The sequence below is a fragment of the Peromyscus maniculatus genome, chromosome 1 (genome assembly GCF_049852395.1).
Source record: "Peromyscus maniculatus bairdii isolate BWxNUB_F1_BW_parent chromosome 1, HU_Pman_BW_mat_3.1, whole genome shotgun sequence".
In the NCBI taxonomy this organism is placed as follows: Eukaryota; Metazoa; Chordata; class Mammalia; order Rodentia; family Cricetidae; genus Peromyscus; species Peromyscus maniculatus.
The window spans coordinates 188,857,206-188,880,767 of NC_134852.1; the positions used below are offsets into that span (position 1 = coordinate 188,857,206).

Here is a 23,562-nt window from a genome sequence, read left to right on the forward strand (position 1 = left end):
GCTTTCCCCCTGGAGCTCCTTCATACCTGGGCTGCCACTGGAAGCTGCGGCCCACTCCTGGAGGAGGGTCTTCCCTCTTCCGTTATCACCCCAGTCAACACCCTCACAGGCCCACCCAGAGGCTTGTTTTTGAGTTGATTTCAGCCGAGATTAATCATCACAAATGGCTCACCTTTATTTCTGACTGGTAAGTGTTCCCTAGTATCACTAATATTGGCATTGCTGTTGATGCTCCTGTATGAAAGACAATCTTATGCCGTGTTTCCCATTGAATATAGGGAACTCAAAAGACTGTCCGTGTGCTTTCTTGACTTGATTATTTCTCTCTCCTGCAATCTTGTCCAGGTCCTGGTGGCTTAAAAACATTGGTCTTATTGTGTCTTTTCCTTTTCTTTGGCCTTCCTGTCAACCAGCTTCGTCTTTGTGTTGTCTCTCAGCCTTGACTGTCATAGAACAGCCTCTTCCTTGGTTTAGATGGACATTCAACCATTCATAGACTTCCCTGTAGGCTTCCTCTTCCCTTTATCCCGAGACTCTACAGTTAACCATGGTAAAATTCTGTTGTCATTGTTCACCTCCCTGTGAAGAATCTGAGGTATCTCGTGCTTGTTCGACTCTCCGGTCGCCTGCTCAGCCTACTGCCTTCTCAAGTGTCTTTGTTCCTTTCTCACCAGTCAGTTTCTGTCCACTCCAACCCACTCCAGTCTCTTCTGTAATCTCCCCAAACCAGAATTCTCTGCCCACTGCTAAGCCTGACTCACCACCACCACACGAACAAGGCGCCTAGCCGGAAGGCAAATGCTGTCTTCCTGCCCTGTGTCAGTCCTCATTTCTCAGGCTGTGTTAGTGTTTTCAGATGGATGCGGTTAGGTATGTGCACATCAAGCTCAAGAGCAGGTATTTCCTGTGTCCCCACTGAACACCTTACACAGTGCGGGATCAGGAAAGTCACATCAACTCTGATCCAACTTCTTGCCTTACTCCACACATGCAACTTGGTAAATCAGTGGCATTAACTAGAGACCCATGTGGCTAAGAAGCTTCTCTCAAAATATTAGCCTGCCGCACTGACTCACAAATGTACGCTTATCCTGACCTCAGGACTTCAGTGTAGAGCTTCAAGAAAATACCTTCTGGGGACTGGAGAGATGGCTCAGCAGCTAAGAACACTTTGCTTTTGCAAAGGACCCAAGTTCATTTCTCCGAACCCACATTTGACAGCTCACAACCTCCTGTAACTCTAGCTCCAAGGGATATGCCACCCTCTTCTGGCCTCCATAGGCACTGTACTCATACACAAACCCACTCAAATACAGGCATGGATACATAATTGAAAAAGAAATACCTTCTGAAGCCCTCGTCCCAACTACCATCAACATAGGTCTGCCTCCCCACTCCAGACTACGCAGAGCCTTAGCCTGCCTGCCTTCATTACCTTGTAGCTCATTCTGCAAACCAAACAATGAGTGGAGGTGGCCATTCCACACTTCAAAAAGAAAGTAAAACTAACTTAAGTGGTGTGACCCAAATTTTGAGTGTTCATATGTGGATGAGTGTGTATAAGTATGTGTGTGGATGTATATCTGCAAGTTCCAAAAGACTATGTCACACTTCATTAATAGTAACCACTGGGACCCACTTAGGATCCTCCAGGCTCTGAAGGTCCTGAGCAGCTCGCTCCCCTCTTGGGCCTCCCATCTGCAGCACACACAGCTGTCTCAGGCTCAAGCCAGCTCCACTCCAGGGCTGCTGTTGGCCTTGGTAGTTGTCCCACGGCTCTGGCATCTCCAGAATGCTAGTGTCTCTTTCTGCAACTGTGCTGCACTTTTACCAATAGCCTTTTCTGGCCTCTGTTCAAGGACTCTTACTCTGCAACATGCTGCAAACCTCAATTTTCTCCATAACCCCTTCAATGCTGGGCCTTCTGCTACAACTGAGGCTGCACCTTCACCAGTAGCCTCTCCTGGCCTCTCTTTAGAGACTCCAACCCTTTTACACAGTGCCAAGCCTCAGCTGCTCTCCATGACCCCTTCATGCCTTTAAAACCAGTACCACCTTGGTGACTCTTACATGACCAAGTTCAGATGCCAGCATAGGAACAACCTTGGCCACCTCTGGAACACAGCTTCTGGGTGCTCTCAGGAAACACTTCTCAGAAGATTTCACCTCAATGAGGCTGGTCTTTTCTTAGCCACCACTAATTTCTCAGCTCAATCCAAACAGTCCAATTGTCCCAGTAAAGCCAAGTTTTCACTTAGTGGTTCTTAATCCAAAATGTCAGCAGCCCTAATAGAGTCTCTAAGAAACTATCAGAACTTCTTTCTGAACCTTGACAAGCCAGGCTGCCATTGTCTGCACTGCTCTTGGCATGCTTATCTTCTCAGTTCCCACAATAGTTCATTAGACTCTAAGCACTCAATGGATTTTCTAACCCAAAGTTCCAAAGTCCTTCCATAATCCTCCCCAAAACACCTGATCAGGTCTGTCACGGCAATATCCCACAGCCTGGTATCTGTTTCTATTTTAGCTAGAGTTTCTGTTGCTGAGGTGAAACACCATGACCAAAAGCAACCTGAAGAGGAAAGGGTTTGTTTCATTTACACTTCCATATCACACAGTCCATCATCCAGGGAAGTCAGGGCAGGAGCCTGGGGGAAGAGCCATGAAGGAGTACTGCTTACTGGCTTTTCCCCCATGGCTTGATAAGCCTGCATTCTTATATCATCCAGGGCCACCTGCCCAGGCATGTGAGCTGGACCCTCCCATATCAATCATCAAGAAGAAAATGCCCTACAGACTTGCCTATAGGTAAATCTGGTAGGGGAACTTTCTCAGTTGAGGGTCCCTCTTGCCAAATGACTGGCTTGTGTCAAGTTGATGAAATTAGCCAGCACAGCCTTCATGCAACTGTTGATCAGATCGTTCATTCATTTCCTAAGTTTCTGCACCCGATTCCCACTTCTCTTTCAAAGTGGACTCATCCCTGCTGTGTCCACAAATTAACTTCCCCAGGACCAATTGAGAAACTGTGTCATCTTGGCTCTGCCTTCCCAGCTGCCACCAGGAGGGGAACATTTCAGAGTCTCTGCAGCTCCTGCCTTACAGGGAAGTTCAGCTGAGTGCTGGGGAACTCAGAAGTCCCTGCCTGCCTGGGCTGCAGAAACTCCAGACTTTCTAGTTCAATAGCATCTGGTGGTGGTTCACAATGAAAGGAGCATCTGCGGGCTGAAATCACTCTCAAGCAAAAGCTCTCAGGAAGATTCAACTTTGTCAGTTCAGTCTCCGCCATCTTATGTCTCTAGGGATCTGTTTCAACTCATGGATGCTTAAAAGCCATAAGCTCCTTCTCAATTGAATTTCAAATGGGATGATCTAGGAAACACACTAAGCCAAAGGTGTGATTAGCTTTGACCCTGGCTTAATCTTTTAATTGTTTAAGTCACTTATCCTGGGGCTGGCCAGATGGCAGAGGAAGAGAGCTTGCTGCACAAGCTCAAGGACATGAGCACCATGTCACAAAAAGCCAGGCCACCACTCATGCCCTCTGGCCTCCAGAGACGGCAGTGACAGGAGGATTGCCGGCTAGCTGGTTTAGCCAAAATGGTGAACTCCAGGTTCAGTGAGAGACCCTGTCTCAAGGGAAGATGACAGACAAGAATAAAGCAGGACACTTGATGTCTTATACACATACACGCACGCACAAACGCACACAAAATCCAGTACCTTGAGTTTACAAGACACTAACAAAAAGGAACAGAGATAATTTTTTATAAATCACTAGGGAAGGGGAAACCATGAATATAATATAGTGTATGGAAAATGTTTATTTTCAATAAAAAAATCTCTATATGCACTTATATTATATGAGGCATTTTATATATGCAACTTCACATTTCAGTACATCTTTTTAAAATTACCACAAAATTGATGTTATTTTCTAAAATTCAGAATGGCCTAGAAATTTGCTCCATATCACACAGCTATCAAGGAGCCCAGAAAGAACCTGAATTAATGTCCGTCTAACTCCAAAATGTCCACTTCATAGGCTTTTTCAACACCATGCAACTTTGAATGATTCCATTAAATGTAGCCACAGCATAACTTCACAGGCAAAACCAGGAATCAGTCAACCTGAGTTCTGGCCATTCACCTGACACTGGCTGTCCAACTTAGACAATTCTGCGTTTACTTCTCCTTGTTTCTCATTGTCTCTCTTCAGAGAAAAGTGATGATGAATATCCTCAAAATAAAGAAATACAGAATAACAAATTCATCTAGACTAGGAGAGAAATTATGCCTGTAACAATAACTACTTGGAAAGCCATTTCAGTAAAAATGCTATGTGTCTGTCACCTGAGGTATCAAAGTACCACTTTCCAGGAAACATAGGAACTCTGCATTACCACGAGATAAAATTAAAGAATTCAACCAGCAAGTAAAAGTGAGAGGAGAGGTGTGTAGGCAGGCAACAGAGAAAAATAAAATCATCAATGAATAAGAAACAAAAACAGTATAGTTGCTGGAGCCGTGAACACTCTGCCTGGTAAGGCTGAGAAATCGTTAAACTAGCAAATATTACGAAAACAAGAAAGATACTCCAGGGCAGCAATGAAATATGTTTGCAAATAACAAGAGAACTGCTGACACCCGGGGATCCCCCATTCTGCAGAAGCCGAAATTCTGTCACTAACTAGAAGAAAAGGGAGTTTGAAGGGCTGATTTCCTGTCTTGCAGGAAATGAGTAAGGATCTACCCTTGGAAAGAAGCTCATGGTGGGCGTCTTCCTCACTCTTAGGGACTCTACTTCCACTCTGCCCTACAAGCTACTTATCTGACCTCCACTCCCAGGCTCAACAGCCACTGGGCAGCGTCACTGAATTTCCTACCAACTCCACCACTCCGGCCATCACCACCTTCCTTTCCTCCCCCACCTCCTCCTCTCCTCCCCCTACTTCCTTCCCATTTGGCTATATAAATGGAAGTCTCCCCAATAGCTTACTTTAATCCGAAGCATTCTACTTAATAGTTCCTTCTCCGTTGGCCTGTCCCATTGGTAACCTCATCAGAGCCCAGCAATTCTACATCCACCATATATCTGTTTACACTGCCACTGCCCCAGTCCAGGCCTTGACCACTTAACCCCTGGCTGATGTGGGTGCTGGGAATGGAGCTTGGGTCCTCTGTAGGGACAGTAGACTTTCTTAACCACTGAGTCATCTCTCCAGCTCATCTTGACGCTCTTAGTGTGGCTTTATGATAAGTTTTGGTGCTATATAGGAGGATTGTGGCCTATCTATCTTAAGGAGGTTCATAGGAGCCAAGGTTGGGCAAGTTGGACTGAACAGTGGAATGCCTTCAATCACTGGCTGACACATTTGGCTGATCTCTGTGACAGCCATCCTGTCTGTTCATGGAACCTACCACTCACTGCATTGCTCAGAACCCTCCAATGGTTCTATGTTGCCAGTAACCCAGCACCCACATCAGGCAGCTCACAACCTCCTGTAAACTCCAGCTCCAAGGGATCAGATGCCTTCTGGTCTCCTTGGACACCCAATATGTGGAATAAACACAAATAAAAAAAATGTGAAGAATTCCAAAAGGAAAATTTATTTACAACTATGCCCTAATCCAACTTGTGTTACAAGGAAAGGGCAGAAGAACCATGTCTGAGCATGCTAGGACTTAGGGAACGAAGCCGTTACATGTGTCCCCTCCCTCTACCCCACTAGATGACAGATTTTGAGCAGATAAATTCTAAACATAATAAAGTTAAAGAAAAACAAAACAGTGGCAAGACAAAGGGAACTTTCTGGGACAAATAGAATGTCCTTTGCCTGATAGCTGTCCTCTATTGGGCTAGAATGTGGAGGTGGGTTTTGAGTCCCATATCTAACTACAGCTGAATACCCACACCCACCCCCAGGTACTAGTTACATAGCCATGAGAACAGACCCCAATGTCTCTAGCTTCCGTGTTTTCTGTGTTTACCCACTAGACATCCACCAAGATAGCAATGTACTCTCTATCTACACATCTACCATCCCTCGCCTATCTTTGGTCTCCACCTACCTTTTAGCTACCTACAATGTATACAACTATATACCATATGTCTTCCATCTATCATTGTGAATTATTGAAAGGAATGGATGATTCCATAGTCAAGAGAATTAACTATGTTCCATCCCAAACTTGACCTATTAAGAAGGGGAGGGATGTTTTTATTCTCCTCTTTGTTAGAATGAGAACTTTCTTACCCTGTTCTATGATTGTTGCCCACCCCCAGAGGGGGCTGCTGCTTTTTTAAATTGATAACAACTTAGTAGCATTGGACTACATTTTAACTGAGTTTAGCTCTCGATGCAATAAGCTGCCCTAGGCTTGTCCTTCTGTGTAATCATCTGGTCTGAGCATCTCTGACTTAAGCCTAAGTCTAGCCATAGTAAGCACTCAAGTGTCCACTCATTCCTGGCAATGACCGTTCATATTTAGGGGCACATCTTTCTCTAATTCCTCCACTTGTATCTAAAGAGGTAGATTAGATGAGAGGCTGTCAGATAGATCAACTGACCTACCAAACACACAGCTGTGTACAATACCAGCTCATTTGTAACTCATATAAGAGTTCTGCAAGGATGCTCAGGTTAGCAAGGCATCTCTTCGTCCTGATCCCTAGTTACGTCTATCCTGTGGGCCTACCATGCTGTAGGGCAGTGTTTCTCAACCTGTGGGTTGTGACCCTTTTGGGGTCAAACAACCCTTTCACAGGGGTAGCCTAAGACCATTCTACATATTGGATATTTACATTACAATTCATAGCAGTAGCAAAATTAGAGTTATGAAGTAGCAATGAAATAATTTTATGGTTGGGGGTCACCACAACATCAGGAACTGTATTAAAGAGTTTCAGCATTAGGAAGCTTGAGAACCACTGCTATAGGGTATCACTGAAGACCGTATCTAGGGAGCTAAAGGAGGAGGGATAATGCACCTGCCCAGAAGATTTCAGAGGCCAACGCCACAATAGTGTGTACCACTTCCATTTACACTGACTGGAGCCAACTGTCCCTCAGGATCACAGGCTGAATGCTCAGGCAAAGAAGCTGCCATTGGTCTAGGAAGACACCAAGTTATTAAGAATCAAGGCCAGTGAAAAGAAGGTGACAAGAGAATGAGGCAGCAGTCAAAGTGGCATAGTCCTGACAAAGCAAATGTCACCTTTCAGACGTGTCCTCTGATGGGCCAAAACGGCTGTGTCTCACAGACTAACCAGAGGAAGGTAGAGTCAGGTGCAGCTGCTAAGCTGCAACAAGGAAGAAAGGCCATCTCATCCTTGCTCAGGTCCTAGCCTACTCCATGGGTTCAGGCAAGCAACTTCCAGAGCCTTCAAGAGTCAACCATGGAGACAAGAACATCACCTCCACCTACCTCCCTGGCGTCTTGGAAAAGCCTGGAGTCGATGTGCCCCTGGTCCTTGCGCACACTCCGGAGGTCAAGAGGATGTACCTGTCACTTTTCTTCCTGATTCTGAGAACCTACCAAGGTTTCCATAGGGTGACTGGTTCATGGAGAAGGCAGTACCAAGAATGCCGGACTAGTTCCTGGTCGTCAAGGACCACAACGTGTCCTGGCTCTAAGCAGAATGTTTGAATTCAGATCTGGGCTTGAGGAATGGCAAATCAAAGACTATCTCCACATGCAAGATCAATAAATGAAGGTGTATCATTTTCCTATTGCCCCTCTAACAAATCACCACAGGAGCTTCAAACAACACCCATTTCTTGGCCTAGAGCTATAGAGAGCTAGGCAAAATTTGTTTTATGGAGCAAAATCAAGGTCTTGAAAGGGCTGCCTTCCTTTTGGAAGGTCCACAGAGAATCTGATTCCTTTCCTTTTTTTTTTTTTTTTTTTTTTTTTTTGGTTTTTCGAGACAGGGTTTCTCTGTGTAGCTTTGGGCCTTTTCCTGGAACTTACTTGGTAGCCCAGGCTGGCCTCAAACCCACAGAAATCCACCTGGCTCTGCCTCCCGAGTGCTGGGATTAAAGGCGTGCGCCACCACCGCCCGGCCTCCTTTCCTTTTTTAAGTCTTAAAAGTTTCCCTCATTCCATGGTTCATGGCCTCTTCCTTCACCTTCAAACCCACAGTGTAGCATGGACTCTTCTGCTTCCTGTCTTGTTTATAAGAGAGGCTAACACTGGGAGGTAGCACCTGGATGATTCAAGAGAGTTTCTCAATCAAAACCCTAAATTCAATTACATGCAGAAAGTCTCTGTTGCCATGTAACAGTCACAGAACCCACAGGCCTTTGGACATATTTGGGAGTCACTATTGTGCCCTCCTCTGGAAGTATTTTTATTCCACACAGTCCCACTGAAGTTACGGTGGGCGTGGTAATAAGGATGCTCTTAGTGCCATACTGGATCTTTTCAGTTCATCCACAGCTTTCCTACAGTAGTCCAGCTATTATTCCTGTGGTTAGCTTTTTGATTAACTGTATCCAAAGTACTTGAAAATTGATTTCAGATGTTCTGCTATTCCCAGGTAGAGCAGAAATAATGCTGAGAAGAGAAGACAATCTCTACATACTTAGGCTGGCTGTTGTTTGTGTTAAAGACGGGATGGGGTGGGGATACCTGGACTCTGGCTTTCGCTGAGGGGTCAGGATTCTCCCCCTCCACTGCTTCCCAGCACCTCCTCTGCAGAGCTGCCACCCGCCCCTGCAATCATGAGAAATGTAGGTCAGGTAATCAGTAACCAGCATTTGTTTACTTTGGGAAAGCCTCGGTACATTAAAAAAAAAAAAAAAAAATAGGACAGTTTCCATTTCTCAAGGCTGAATCTAGACTTTTCAAAAGAGAAAAGCAAATAAGCCCCTCCCCGCTCTCACTTCCTCAGGCTCGGAACTGGGTCACCAAACTGAACAGGGTTGCCATTGAAACCAGGGTGGGACTCCCAAAGCTGTACCTTTTACTCAACTGCCCATGGCCAAGGACAGAATATGGTTGTTATCCCTGAGATCCTGACTTGGGCTCCTGAAAGAGCACTAGGACCCAGATAAACAGTAATAGCCACACCCATGCCTCACTTCATTTTGGCCTGGGACAGTGGTGACCATTGGGCTCACCTACTACGAAGCCATACCGTCAGTGTTACCTGTCTCCTGGGAAATTTGTCAGATAGCCTTCAGTGCAGCCTTATACAACCAAACTACTCTTTCAGCACAAGGTGATGTGACTTGTGAACCCCAGAGAGAACGTCAGCGCAGGCCAGTGTGAGCATCTCCCAAAATCACCAGGAATGGTCCCCTCACCCGCCATGCAGAGACACACGTGCAGAGAAGCCTGAGGTCCACACGGCTCAGGACAGGAAGATTCAGACATTTGCCCCAGTGCTTACTGGAGACCAGAAAGGCAGCTCAGCCCAGCCTGAGACTGTAGGCACAAACTGGCCTTTTCTACCTGGACCCCACTGGAGTTGCTGTGGTCATCATAGTCTCACCCAGCCAGGGCAGGGCATCCAGCTGAGGAGGATGAGGAGCATAGCGCTGGTGAGCAATGTGATGTGCTGCTGGGATGCACCCTGGGCCCGTTTGACAAGCACAAACTTATAAGCAAAGCCTGAGCCCAGAAGTCATTGAGTCTTGTCACTAATCTGTTCCTATGAGCACCAAGGACTTCCTGGAAGATCACAAAGGAGAAAGGTGATCTCATGGCCACTAAGGCCCAAAACTCTCTGCTTGGCTTCTTGGGAGAATGACTGAATTTACAGCACTAGATTTTCAGATTGCCCATGCCACAGGGTGTCAGGCCATGTCCTAGGTCAGTCACTTCTCATTGCTGTTTCAAACTACCTGAACAAACCAACTACAGGGAGGAAGGGTTGATTTGGGCTCAAGGTTTTGGAGTTTCAGACCATGGCCAAGCTGGCCTCATTGCTTTTAAGCCTGGGTCAAGGCAGAAACATCATGACAGAAGAGCGTGGGAGAAGAAAGCTGCTCTCCTCATGGCATCCAGGAAGCGGAGAGACGGGGAGGCACCAGAAACAAAGTATGTCAGGGTACACCTCCAAGTTCGTACCATCTCTCCATTGTACAATCAAGTTATGACTCCATCAACAAACAAATCCACGATGAAGTCTGAGCCCTCAAGATTCACTTTCCTTGAATCCCGATTTTGAAACATTGTATTGGGCATCAAAGCCTCCAACACACGAGCTGGGGTCAGTTATTCAAACTCCAATCCTCACACTCCATGCCTGCCTGTGCGGTCCTCCTCTTACCTGCTTTAGGACCGCCCGTAGAGGGAGTGGAACATGGGAGGAGCCAAACTAGACCCAGACTCTATGTATGTGGGGGGGGGGGGGGCGGGGGGGGGGAGCCAGAGAAACCTGCGTAGTTAGTTCACGGGGGCACCCCAGTGTGCTGGGCAGAGCCCGTCAATAGAGCTGCTCTCAAAAAGGGCATCTGGATGGAGGGCTGGAGGCCGACACTCTAGGAAGGTTCCTTTTTGAAGTCCGGGTTTTTAATGTCTGCGCATCTGAATTTATCCGTGGGAAATATGCAAGGTATCGAGTGCCCAGCTTCTTAAACTGTGGGTCACCATCCCCTATGGGGCCATGTCACTGACTGGGCGAGGGCAGGGTGGAAATCAGCATTATCAAAAGCTTTCTGAGAACACAGTGGCCCAAAATTCAAAATCCAATGTGTGCCGAGTCTTAGGTGTTTCTGGAAGCCCTCGTACGTGTTGCATCCCGTGACTTCCCTGCAGGCTGGCTTCTGAGCACACAGAGTGCCACATGCCGTCACGCCACAGAGGGAGTGACACCTGGGCTCGGATGTGAGGGTACTGCACGTCACCAATGGCAGTGTTTTCACTGCACGTGGCAAGTTTTCTGCTCTTACAGAAACATGGCGGTTTAATTACAGAAAACAAAGGCTTTTTAATATTTTCCACCACCATTCGCAGACAGGGATCAAGTTAGCATCTCTTGGGATTGCCTTGTGCTACAGCTTTTTACTGGACCGGCTCACGGGGTGAAGGTGCTTGCCACCAAGTCTGGGGACCTTCCTTTGACTCCCAGAAACCATCTGGTAGAAGGAGAGAACTGATTTCCACACCTGTTGTGTGTGGACCCATATACACAGACACACACTAAATGTTAATATGTGTGTGTATACACACACACATATATATACATATATACACACATACACTTTTAGCAGTGTTTTCTCTTTTTCTCAAATAGCACCCTGTAATATTTTTTCTTGTTTTTTTTTTTTTTGTTTTTTTTTTTTTTTTTTTTAAGTTAGCTTACAAAGTACTGGACTCTATCGGGCATTTTCACACATACTTGGTTCGTGTCCGCCCTCCTCCCCAGCCCTGCTTTTCTTGCTGGTCCCCTGCTCCCTCTGGAGCCCTCTTTCTGCTTACACACAATGGATAGATGATGTCTGATTTTTTATTTGCTGTTTGAGTTTGCTGATTTAATTTTCATTTAAAAGTTATTAAGTGAATTTTATCTGAGGACTAGGATAACATTTTCCACACTTTCTGAAATGGCCCTAAACATACTTCTCCCACTGTTTTATTACTACATTATATAAAGTAGAATTCTCAGCATTGACTATTACAAATAAAAAAATACTGACTGAAAACTACTGAAGATGTTCTATATTCCACAATACCAAATACTCAGTCAGGGCTTAATTTTTATATAAAAAATAAATAATCCCACAAATACACATGATTTGTTGTCGGTAAATGTTTAATCTGTGTACCTATTCTATGTACTCAGATGCTTGGGAGTATATAAAACTTTCTTAGGCAACAAGGGTTATGAGTGGAAACATTAAGAAGCCCTGTTCTGGTGGGTATCTGAAGCTTCAGATGAAGGGCCCCACTTTAGACGGTGCCTTTTCCTTATTAAGTCAAGAACCTTCCCCCTTTTGCTCAGAGAAAACACAGTAGAGCCTCTTCTCTTCGGCAGAAGCAAGTTCTCAGCATCACGGTGTGTGCAGCTCAGGCTCACGCTTACGTGAACGCTAGCACCTGGTGCTGCAGCAATGGGTGTGAGCAAAGGGGCCACTGTGTGATACGTACGAGGAGATGGTGTATACAGGGTGGATACGCTGGAAAAGGGGAGGGTTCCCATCCTGAGAAGGACAGAAGAGAAAGGCAGAGAGAGCACTCATCCCATCCTTCAGGGGTACACACAGCACAAATAACTCAACGGGCACAGAATGCTTTGTAGATGTAACCAACCATCTTATTAAATAAGAAACACAGAACCAATGCAAAGAAAGCCAAGAGATCAGAGCTAAGAGCCTTACCTGCCTGCTGTAGCTAGCCTCTTAAGCCAAGAGACCTCTCCAAAAAAGAGCTACTTCCTGTGTGTTTGTCTTTATATAGTCTTTCTGTTCTGCCTTCTCATTGGTTGTAAACACAAACACATGACTGCCTCATCACTGCCTGTCTGTAGAGACTTCCAAGTCTTCCATGGTATTGAGATTAAAGGTGTGTGTCTCCAATGCTGGCTGTATCCTTGAACACACAGAGATCTACCTAGTTCTGCCTACCAAGTGCTGGGATTAAAGGCGTGCGCCACCATCACGCTCTTGCTATGGCTCTAATAGCTCTGACCCCTGGGCAACTTTATTTATTAACATACAATTAAAATCACATTTCAATACAAATAAAATATTACCATAATGCTTCCTTTGAAATAGTGGTGAAGGGGCTCAGAGTCACCTGCCTCTGGCTTGTAGTTCCACTTCTGGTCTCTTTACAGACCCATGGAGCTTCCAAATCTCTATGAAATCGCTTTTTAAAAAAAATCACTGATCAAATCGGTCTGGTCAGCCTGCAGCTTTCCAGGAGTCCTGGTACGGGAGGGGGAGGGGATTGCCCTGCCCATTACACTGCTGGCCAGGCTGACAATGACGCCACGCTGGTTCCCCAGGTAGGTTGGCCTTTACCAAACTGCTCTTCCTTCCTCTTGTCAAGATTTCCTGGAGCCATGTCAACTCCCAGCAAGGCATGCAGTTGCGACATTATGGGTCTCAGACAGTTTGTGAGAGGGTTGGGCATCCTGGCACTCCAGTAGGGTGGCCTGGCACTGCCTCAGGTGACCAGGATGGAAGTTGCCCTTCCCTTCCCCATGGTTCTCTTTCTGCTTCTGCTCACTGGCTTGATGCCTCTGTCCAAGCCTCCATAGGGATAGAAGGGTGGGAGTGGCATGAGGCCATGATCTTCATGACATCTATGAAAGAGCAATGCAATAGGCAAAGTGTGTGTGTGTGTGTGTGTGTGTGTGTGTGTGTTTAAGATTGTCTACAAAGCATCTGAAACCGTGCCCGCTGGCTTGCAGCAAGCGGTCAGAGCCTCTTACGTTTCCTCCTTCCTCGCCGACTTCCCGTATTCCTTCCTGAGTCCTTGTCTACGCAGTTAATGTACAAAGCATTAGAATGTCCACCACCCTTCTCCAACTAAGATATTTGCTCCAGTTCACACCCTCAGCCAACAAGCTCCTGGGATCTTTCCCTGGTAAACTCAACTCCCCTAGTTTAGCTCTGAGTCCCGTACAGCTCTTCCTGCCTTCTCCGGTCCCTTGGCTCGGTGACACAGAAAACAGAGATGAGATACGACCAGAGTCCTGGCCATTGAGAGCTTTCCACTGGGTAGAGAACCAGGATTTGTATGTACTACTACTTGAACTAAAGTTCAAGGCCATGTGCTTGGCCCATGTAGAGAACTGAGAGCAGTCATTTCTGTGAGCAGAGGTTCAAGGGGATCAGAGGGCAGAAGGGTAGAATAAAGGCTCTTGGATTGGCTCAACTTGGTTCAACCAAGTTTAAAACTTCTGCTTCCTGCTGGATGGCAGATTCAGGTTAACCCTACAGACATCAACTCACCTATAAAGTAAGGAGAATGGCGCCCAGCTCAGGGCAGCAGGACACCTGAGGACTGTGAGTTGGGTGATCGCCTTCTTGTGGCTGCCCAGTAAACACCATTTTCATTCCCACGGGAAAAGCACCAGTGAGAACTCTGAGGCCAATAACTACAGGAAGAGCACAGACATTGTCACAACATCTGGTCAAACACTGTCACCTCTCCTCACTTAGACCATCAGGGTGTTAACTAGACTCAACCAACAAGGTCATTGGGAGAACTGAACAGAACAAGCTTATAGCGTGATTAACAGGACACTCATGGAGGGAGCTTCAGGACCTGTCCCAGCTCAGGAGCTCATGTAGCCTGGGCTTCTCTGGTCCCAACCTAGATGGTCTATGTTGGGGCCCAGGGTAAGGCTCTCATAGGAACTGCAGACAGAACAGCACCTGAAGCTCCTGGGAGGTCTTTCCTCATGAGGCTCCTCTGCCCAATTTTGCCAAAACTCTGTGGCTATTCACTTTCGTAACCAATTTCAACACTCAGCCTCTTGGCCCCAGGAATTGCAACCTGTTTGTCTGCAGCTTGCCTTCGATGGACAGTTTACAGGCTCAGCTCTGAGTAATCGGTGCTGTCGTCAATAGTCCACACTTCAATTCGGTCCCTCTGCCAGTTGGACTGCAGACTTGCCTTCGAGTGTTGTTGTAACAGTGTGAGTAATCTCTATCGGATTTGCACAGTGTCTTGATCCCCACAGCTGCCCTGCGAGGCTGAATTCAGAGATTGTCCCAGCATGGTAAACAAAGACAGACTTGTGGTGTCCGCCTGGGGTCTTCTGACCTGGTGTTGCTTAGGGTCGGTGATGAAGAAGGGGGCTATCTTGCTGTGTGCTGGGCATGGCAAGGCTTTACAGAGGCTGGTGGGGGGGTTAATAGCTGTGCCAGAGATGGCCATGCTTCCTCTCAACTTTATTCAAGGACTCGCCTTATGAGTATTAGAAGATGTGAACCACGGAAGGGAACTGACTTGCTCAAGGGCATGGGATGGTGTGAAGAGACACTATGACCAAGGCAACTCTTATAAAGGAAAACATTTCATTGGAGCTGGCTTACAATTTCATCTACAAACATAAAAATTGTGTGTTTTGCTTGTGTGTATGTCTGTGTGTACCTGGTGCCCATAGAGGCCAGAAGAGGCCCCTAGAACTAGAGTTACTTATGGTTGTGGGTGCGAGAAGTTGAATCCAAGTCCTTTGGAAAAGCAGCCATACTATTAACTGCTGAGCTATCTCTCTAGTCTCCTTGTTTAGAACATTTTTTCGTAAGGTTTAAGACACCAACATTCAGATCTAGAAGCAGAACATGACCCTAGGGTAGCCCTGTGTTCTTTGTAGACTGTAGACACTAGGGATAGCCACTGGTCTTTCATATTCTTGTGTCTGGCAGGTTAATCCATGTCTTTGCATGTACTATATCTCTTGTCTTTCTCATTGATTTCACTGGGAATCTCAGATAATATGTTTACCCATTTGACTGTGAGTAGACATTCAAGTAATTCCCAGGCTGGGCTATTACAACAAATAACAATCTATGAACTTGTCTGTGTCCTTGTCAGTCATAAAGCATGCAGATTTTGACAATTAGGAGCTAATATCAAATTCACCTCATCTTCATTTAGAATTCTATCTCAGCTCTACTTTAAGTGAAGGCAAGTGACTTGCCCAGGCCTTGCAACCTGGTGGGGCAAAGCTGGATAGGTACCTTGGTTCTTTGAGGCCAGATTTTTATGTTCTCTCCAGCTCCGTTCCTGCCTAAAGATAGAGCTTGTGTCCCAGCCTGAGCCTCAAGCTCAGCTTTACCTGTGGCCTGACTGACATTCTCCCATCCCACTGGATTCTGTGACAATCTTCTGCATAAGTCTTAAGCCTATGTGGTTAACATAAGGACATGCATATTGGTTTGTGAATGCCTAAAGATAGAGCTTGTGTCCCAGCCTGAGCCTCAAGCTCAGCTTTACCTGTGGCCTGACTGACATTCTCCCATCCCACTGGATTCTGTGACAATCTTCTGCATAAGTCTTAAGCCTATGTGGTTGACATAAGGACATGCATATTGGTTTGTGAATGCTGAGGGGATGAGCTGATATAATACAGTGCCCTCTGCAGCTCCTGAGACATCCAGGGCTGGAGAGGAGAGGGTGAGCAGAGAGAATTTACAGCTTTTTGCTCCACTTTCCTTTCATCAAGGTGCCTGTCTTTGTAAAAACAGATCCAACTACTTGAGAATCCCCAAAGCAAGTGATTTTCTCAAGGAGTAGCATTCTGTTGCCCTTCCCTTAGTGCAGGAACGGGGAAGTGAGGGGCTGGGCTTCTTGCTCCCACTCAGTGTGGTCCCTGAAGTAAGCAGGGTGGGAACACTCTGATGTAAACTGTAGTGTTCCATTCATGGTAGAGCTCTAGGGAAGAATGAGAGAACAAGATGAGGTTGGAATAGCTTAATAATGCTAATAGCAATTGTCATCTGTCAGGTACCGTTTACAGGCTGGACATTATGATAAAGGACATAGATGAAGGCGTCAAGGCCCAATAAGTTCCAGTTCATTAACAATCACATCGGGGGACGAAAAGATGGTTCAACAAGGAGAGAGATGTGCCACCAAACCTGACCACCTGAGTTCGACACTCAGAATCCACAGACTCTGATAAATTGTCCTCTGACTTCCACACACACACACCCCATGACACACATGCATCTATATACATACACACAAAATAAATAAACAATTGTAATTTTAAGCGATCACAACAGGAGTAGAAATAATGGTCATTAACAGTCCAACAGGTGCCCAAATTTAAAAAATGAGAGTTCTTTCTTTTTGTTGGTTTCTTCACTAACCCTACCCCTAGAACCTAAAGATTTGATTTCTTTCTTCTTTTATGTTTGAAAATTTTATTCTTTTACTGTTAAGCATGAATTTCACTATGGCATATTCATCCATTTATATAATGTATTTTGACCAAATTCACTCTCCATTATCCTCCTGATCCCCTCCTTGTCCCAATTAGTCCCCTTCTATGTTGGTGTCTTTTTTGTTTTGTTTTCTGGTGTCCCAGTAAGTTTAATCAAAGTTGTTTACAGAAACACAGGTGAGGAATTATCTGCAGGAGACAACTTATCAGCAGCTACACCACTGAAGAAAACGGCCCCCAAGCCAGGCGGTGGTGACGCACACCTTTAATCCCAGAACTCAGGAGGCAGAACCAGGTGGATCTCTGTGAGTTCAAGGCCAGCCTGGTCTACAGAGTGAGTTCTAGGACAACCAAGACTACACAGAGACACTCTGTCTCAAAAAATCAAGAGAGAGAGAGAGAGAGAGAGAGAGAGAGAGAGAGAGAGAGAGAGAGAGAGAGAGAATGGCCTCCATCCTTCCCTACACCAGCAATTATTAAATACCTTCAGATCCTCAGAGAGGAGCAGGGTCGATGAGCCCTTCCCTCTTCTGAGACAGAATGCTGACAAGCTTAATCATGGATTTATTTGATTGAGTTGAGACAGGGTCTCACTATGCAACCATGGCTGACCTGGAACTCACTATCTAGACCAGGTTAGCCTCAAGCTCATAAAGGCCTGCTTGCATATGCTTTAGAATGCTAGGACTAAAGGCATAGGCCTCCATGCCTACACAGACAGGCTTAATCCTGCGCAGTTAGTCACGGCTGCTGGGCGCTCGAGTGTAACCATGTGTCAGACTTTCACAGCGCTCCAGCTCTTTCTCTGGACTTCATATTCCTTCTGTACCTTCTTCTTTGATGTTCCCTGAGCCATGGAGGGATGACATAGATGGCCCTTGTCAGGGCCGAGCACTGGTCAGTCACATATTCTCAGCCCTTAGGTTAGTTGTGAGTCTGCATTAACATTCTCCAGTTGCAAAAGGAAACTTCACTAATCAAACCTGACAGTGGCACTCATCTTTTGGGCATCAACACAGATGTCTAGGAGACAACTTGACAGACTTATCGTGTCTATTTAGCATAGTGGCTTCCTCTGTCTTTCCCAACCACAGGCTTCTGAGCAGGTTTGCAGTACCAGATGTGAATTCCTTTCTGGAGAATGGACTTCAAATTCATAACCCTCCAGAATAGTCTTGTTACTCCTATACCAGTGGGCACACCTTGCCTGGTAGATTGGTAGTATAGAACATAAAGTCCACAACTGAGTAAGATTTCTAAATGACCATTCTGCCCCCAGCTGCCTACATGGCACAATAGCCTGTGTTATTTTGGGGGTCTCTGGGGCCTAGCCAAAAACTCACAGAGAGGTAGCCCATCCCTGGTACTAAGGTTTTCATTTAATTACCTTATGGCTTCTAGGAGCAGCTTTATCTACCCATACACATTCAGAATACCTCCATTCTCACAGAATCTAGAACTCATCAAATTGACAAGGCTGGCTAGCCAATGAGTTCTAGGCTCTGTCTCTGCTCCCCCAACCTCCCCACACAAGAGTTACAGATGTGCACACTCAGCTGTTTATGTGAGTGCCGGGGATTCAAACTCGGGTCCTTGTGTTTGTGCAGTAGACTTCATTGACTAAAGCCTCTCTATCTAAACTTTATTGGAACTTGAGTTTAAAACAATTATGAGTTGCCACATAGGGGCTGGAGAGTTGGTTATAAGTTGTAATAGGGTTGGGGGTGGATCAATAAAGTTTAGACTCAGGAATCTCTTCTGGAAAAGAAAAAAGAGACATATATAGGATAGGATAATAAGGTGGATTATTGTATCTACTTTTAAACCAATTTAGTAACTGCCAGGTTTAGATAACTTGCATTGGTGTGGATTCTTGTATATTGATACAAATGCAAAATTCTATTCCTATTTAAGATAACTTGTATATTGATACAAATTCAAAAATATATTTGTCATATTGTACATATGTTCCTACTCCTGTTTAAAGTATTTTTGTATATTGATACAAATATAAAATTATATTTGTCATTCTGTATGTTTGTTCTATCTCTGTTTAGGATTTATATATATATGATATATATATACATATATATATATTATATTGATACAAATTAAGGATATTGTTGTCATATTGCACTATACATTTCTACCTCTGATTAAGATATTTTTGTATATTGTCACAAATTCAAGGTCATTGTCCTTATACTGTACATCTGTATACTGTACAACCTGTACACTGTTTACAGATTACTTTATAATGTGAAGCTACTTAGGTTGATAAAAATTATAGGTTAATAGTCACCCATGCTTGTCATTCTTATCATCATGTTAGTTAGGTTTTCTATATGTACAGAAATATATGTCAGATGGATAGGTGTAGATGTAACCAACTGTCTTATTCAATAAGAAACACAGAACCAATGCAAAGAAAGCCAAGAGATCAGAGCTAAGAGCCTTACCCATCTGCTGCAGCTATCCTCTTCAGCCAAGAGAGACCTATTTCCTGTGTGTTTGTCTTTATATAGACTTTCTGTTCTGCCTTCTCATTGGTTGTAAACCCAACCATATGATCGCCTCGTCACTGCCTGTCTGTACAGACCTCCAGGTCTTCTATGGGTGGTATTGAGATTAAAGGCGTGTGTCTCCAATGCTGGCTGTATCCTTGACCACACAGAGATCTACATAGCTCTGTCTACCAAGTGCTGGAATTAAAGGTGTGTGCTACCACTGCTCAGCTCTACCCCTCTGTAGCTAGAATTTTCCTGCCTTGCCCACAGTCAGAAAAAATCTCTGTCACCCGCCAGTCCCACAGCCACTCAGACCCAATCAAGTAAACACAGAGACTTATATTGCTTACAAACTGTATGGCCGTGGCAGGCTTCTTGCTAACTGTTCTTATAGCTTAAATTAATCCATTTCTATAAATCTATACCTTGCCACATGGCTCGTGGCTTACTGGCATCTTCACATGATGCTTGTCATGGCGGCAGCTGGCAGTGTCTCCTCCCACCTTCCTGTTCTCTCAATTCTCCTCTCTGTTAGTCCCGCCTATACTTCCTGCCTGGCCACTGGCCAATCAGTGTTTTATTTATTAACCAATCAGAACAACAGATTTGACATACAGACCATCCCACAGCACTTTTCCTTTTCTTTTTTTTTGTTTTTTTGTTTTTGTTTTTGTTTTTGTTTTTCCAGACAGGGTTTCTCTATGTAGCTTTGCGCCTTTCCTGGAACTCACTTGGTAGCCCAGGCTGGCCTCGAACTCACAGAGATCCGCCTGGCTCTGCCTCCCAAGTGCTGGGATTAAAGGCATGTGCCACCACCGCCCAGCTTCTTTTTTTTTTTAAATGAAGGTTTTAACTTTTACACATCTCCAAAGCCAGCTTGGTATATTTGGGAATTTGGGCGTAGCTTCAAACACTTCATAGACCTAGAGAATATGGCATTTAAATGTTTTAATAACTTAGAATTCCGTTGATGTGAGACACAACTGCTCCTGGCAGCACTTATCTACTCCAAAGAGGATGCTGGGTATCAAAGACACTCCATATGAAATTTGTCTTCTTGGCAAAAATGGCCTCTTGAGCAAAGAACTACCCTTGCCATGACTGCTGACAGTAAGCATGCTGTCCAGTTTGGACAAGCAGGACACAAGAAAAAGTGACTGCTGAACCTTGCCAAGACAGGGTAGGATAGTCTTTAGAATTTTCCTGCTTCTGAAAATGGTCTGTCAGATATTCTAGGCCTGTAGCCAAAAGTGGATGCCCCAACACTGCAGGGAAACTTTGGGTGACTGTTCAGGCAGCCAGTAGTCTCTGTCATTTCTTACATATTTTCATTAGTTGCTTGCTTGTACTTCCTGCTCACTCAGGCAATATTATTTTTCTTTCTCAGGTCATTGATAGGGTTGAAGACTAGATGGTTACAGTTACAATCCCCTCATATCTTAGCTAAGACTATATCAGGTACTAGATTTAGATTTTTCAGGATAGGACAGCTATTGGAGTAATCTCTGTATTTTGCCATTTACCCATGGTCTGGACATCTAGTATGTGTTTCTTGCTTGATGTTGTTCTTGTTGGTTGTAGTTCCATTTTTGTTTATGTTTTTACCATTTCTTTCTCCTGGACAGTACTTGACAACCATCCTTATTGTATATAGTTTTTTTATTAGGTTTAGAACCTTCTTATTTAGACAGAAGGGAAAGTGTAGTGGGAATTTGTTCTGCCAATAGCTTTGGAGTACCAGCCTTTGGGGCATGGCCTCTTGGCTGGTTGCATGACTGCTTTTATCTGAGGAGGGCTCCAGTGGTTGCTCTCTTGGGTGGTGAAGACTGGATCAGGTGGCACGAAGCAGCATGTGATCTGTCCCCAGCTTTCCAATGATGCTGCAACTGGATTTACCTTATCCTGTATCAGTGAGTCTGTAATCACCATTAAACTCATATATATATATCCATTGAGGTTCGTGTTATACTTTATTTTTAATTAGCTTACAAAGTAGCAGATTTCCTTGTGATTTTTTTTTTTATACAAACTTAGTTTGGGGCTGTCCCTCACTCCTCCTCTTTTTTATCACCCTACCCCACATCCTTGCTTAAACCTTTCTAGACACTCCCCATCCATATTCTCTCTTTCACTTTCAGATGACATGTGCTCTATTATCTCCCTCTGCCAGGCCTCAAAGCTTCCCTTTTCCCCTCTCATGGGCCCTTATGGAAGATTACTTTGATGCAAGACTTCTCAGGCTTTATGCTAATAATGCACATTAATTTCTAAGACGAAAATTATTTCTACAAGTTTTTCCAAGTCCTTATTTCCCCCAAGGCATATTTATTAATGTCTTGATTTAAAAAAAAAAAACAAGACAAAAATGTTACTTTCATCTTGCCTACATAATTTCCTAAGCCAAAATCTATCATGATTAAAACATAACAAAACCAAGAGCTTGTCAGATGGCTCAGTAGGTAAGGCATTTGCTGCCAAGCCTGATGACTTGAGTTAATTTAATTCCAAGTTCCCATGTGGTAGAAGGTTAACCAGCTCCTGTTAAGTTGTCCTCTGGCCTCCATATGTGCGCGCGCGCACACACACACACACACACACACACACACACACACACACACACACAGAGTAAATAAATGTAGTGGGAATTTGTTAATTTTTTAAAATGAAATGGGCCTTTTGTGACAGGCAGCAAACAAGGATGGACCGCCATGAAGGCCTTGGGCACTCTTCAGGAGTACAAGGTGGTAGGACACTGCTTGCCCACCCAGAAGTGCCACACGCCACCACTGTGCCGAATGCACATCTTCACTCCCCAGCATGTGTTGGCCAAGTCCCACTTCTGGTATTTCGTGTCGCAGCTGTAGAAGATGAAGATGTCATGGAGGAGATGGTGTACTGCGGGCAGATGTTTGAGAAATCACTGCCACGTGTGAAGAACTTCGGCATCTGGCTGCGCTATGACTCCCGCAGTGGCACACACAGCCTGTACCGGGAGTACCGGGACCTGACCACCGCTGGTGCTGTCACACAATGCTACCGAGACATGGGTGCCTGGCACTGTGCCCGCACACACTCCATCCAGATCCTGGAGGTAGAAGAGATTGCAGTGGGTAAGTGCCACCGGCTGGCTGTCAAGCAGTTCCACGACTCCAAGATCAAGTTCGCGCTGCCACATCGTGTGTTGCGGGGCCAGCACAAGCCTCGCTCCGCCACCAAGGGGCCTAACACCTTCTTCTAGACCCGGAGATCCACTGAATAAAACTCTAGAGAGTTCTAAAAAAGAAGAAGAAGAAGAAGGAGGAGGAGGAGGAGGAGGAGGAGGAGGAGGAGGAGGAGGAGGAGGAGAAGGAGAAGGAGAAGGAGAAGGAGAAGGAGAAGGAGAAGAAGAGAAATGGATGGATAGTTACATAGTTAGATAGATGGATGGACAGACGGACAGACGGACGGGCAGATTATTGAAACAGTAAAACCTGGAAAGGGCCCATAATGATCACAGGATCACTTTGACTGAAAGTCATCTTCCTGCGCCCACTAATGAAAGTCTGTTACCCGCTTCTCAGTAGGTGAGGATGGAGAGAGTACACCAGATTGTGTTTCCAAGAGACTGCTGCAGAAATCTCTCCCAGCCCATATTCTCCTCTGACTGCAATTTTTCATGGTCCCATCAGAACGTGAAGGTGACTTCTCCCCTCAAACCTCAGAATTCTTGTCATTTCTTTTACTCAGGAAGGACAGCAGAAAATGACCTTAGTGTTCTACCACATAATACGTTTGCCATACGCAACACGTTAATCTTCCGGTCAAGTAGGAAATCTGATTACCCTGATGCTGCCATGCTGTGCAGAAGCCCAAACCATGGAGCGACCACACCCAGGTCAAATCAAAGCAGCACGACCCTCAAGACTTGTTTGAAGGAGCTGCAGGGTGATTACACCTCCCAAACCCCTCACCTTGGAGTCGACACAACTGAAGCCCCAGGTGTCATATGAATAGATGAGCCGTAGCCCATGTTCCCTGTTTAAAATCTGTCTTTGAGCATAATAGGAAATGTTGTTCTAAAGCATATCGTGGGATGGTCGTTATGCAGCGATAGTAACCACATAGGGAGGGAGTGTGAAGTGTTTATCTAATTGTTCTTTATCAATAAAAACTCAGGAGGCAGATAGCAGGGTAAGAACCTAAATGATTAAAGCAGCAGCA

The 23,562-nt window shown here is 45.2% G+C and overlaps 1 pseudogene; it reads left to right on the forward strand.

Annotated features, from left to right (window-relative positions):
• Window positions 1–22,006: 22,006 nt before the first annotated feature.
• LOC102917180 (large ribosomal subunit protein eL20 pseudogene) lies at window positions 22,007–22,627 on the forward strand (annotated as a pseudogene).
• The last annotated feature ends 935 nt before the right edge of the window (window positions 22,628–23,562 follow it).